General features: G+C 54.8%; 1 protein-coding gene across 1 annotated transcript in view; it reads right to left on the bottom strand.

The window, feature by feature from the left end:
- The window catches only part of HOXC6 (homeobox C6), a 34,534-nt gene that overhangs the window by 24,759 nt on the left and 8,515 nt on the right, over positions 1-1,260 (bottom strand). The gene's annotated exons all lie outside the window — the stretch shown is intronic.

Raw genomic sequence — 1,260 nt, 5'->3', positions numbered from 1 at the left:
GGGGTGAGGAAAGAGGAAAAAAGGCTAGGCAAAGCACCTTTCAAAAGGACCAAGAAAACAATGCCTCCAGAATTGGGAAGGAGGTCTCCCAAGCTGGAAAGATACACCAAGTCTCTTGCTGCGACTTGATTTCTCCCACCACCCCGATATTATCGAAACAGAGTTTTCACCCCTTCCTACCTTCCTCCAGCCCCCCACATTGGAGTGTTTAATGGAAAGAGAGGGCAGGGAGTCAGATGATGGGGCAGGGGTTGGTCCCGGAAAGTGTCTCACCAAGCCTGCAAGGTGATGCCATGGAGACTGGGACCCTGATTACTAACTCTTGCGGAGGTGTCCCCCAAGTATTCAGAGTGACACCCCACACCCTCGGCAGAGTGGGTAGTTTGAGATATTAAAAGGCTATATTTCAAGCAGTCTGATTTTAATAGTTTCCAGATTGGGGGATTTCCGAGAAAGGGGGCACCCGGCCGAGGCATACCAGGCAGCTTGTGTCTGCTTCTGATTAGCAGATGAAAACCGCTGGTTCTAGAAAGGTGCTCTGGGGTGCAGTGCAGCCGACCAGCCCCATCGGGCTGTCATGCACATACGCCCATACCTTTGCACTCCGGGTCCCACAGCCACCAGGGAGCACCCCACTCCAGCTAACGCCTGACCAGCTTCCTTGGGCCCTAGCTGCACCATCCCCCAGAGATACTGCATGACTTAGCATGACTCTGGTCACCCCAGACCGACATTCAGACGGAACACCAAGGTGGGGGAGAGAGGGAGATTGGGAAGAGAACCAGGGGGACAGAGAGAAGCTGAGGCTGCGCTGAGACGTAGACACCAGATCGAATTTGGGTTGTATTGGCTTTGCCATCCTTCTCTCATCCCTCCTTCCTTCCTTCCTCTCTTTCTTTCTTTCGTCTCTTGTCCCTTCCCTCCTCTCTCTCCACACTTGTCTTCCTTTTCTCTCACCGAACTCCCCGGTGTCGTCCTGCTCCCTGAGGCCTGCCAGGCCTTCCTCCCAGCGGCACCCCACCCCCCAGGCTTCCTTCCCAGCCATCCCCAGCACCAGTGCAGCCAGGCAAGAATCCAGCCTGGGCCCTCACCCAGCACCCAACTTTCATCTTCACCTATCTCGTCCCTCCGATCTCATGTACTCATAAATTATTACAATTAATTACAGCCAGGGAAAGCCATTCATGCGCGCCTCCCCCCTGCACTCCATCCAGTCACCAGGAAACTTGTAGGCAGCCAGCCGGGGCAGGCACAAGCTGG

Source organism: Carlito syrichta, unplaced genomic scaffold, assembly GCF_000164805.1.
Source record: "Carlito syrichta isolate Samal-C Ts95f unplaced genomic scaffold, Tarsius_syrichta-2.0.1 Scaffold304418, whole genome shotgun sequence".
Lineage (NCBI taxonomy): Eukaryota > Metazoa > Chordata > Mammalia > Primates > Tarsiidae > Carlito > Carlito syrichta.
Note: the sequence above shows the minus strand (reverse complement) of the source record. Positions and strands in the feature narration are given on the sequence as shown.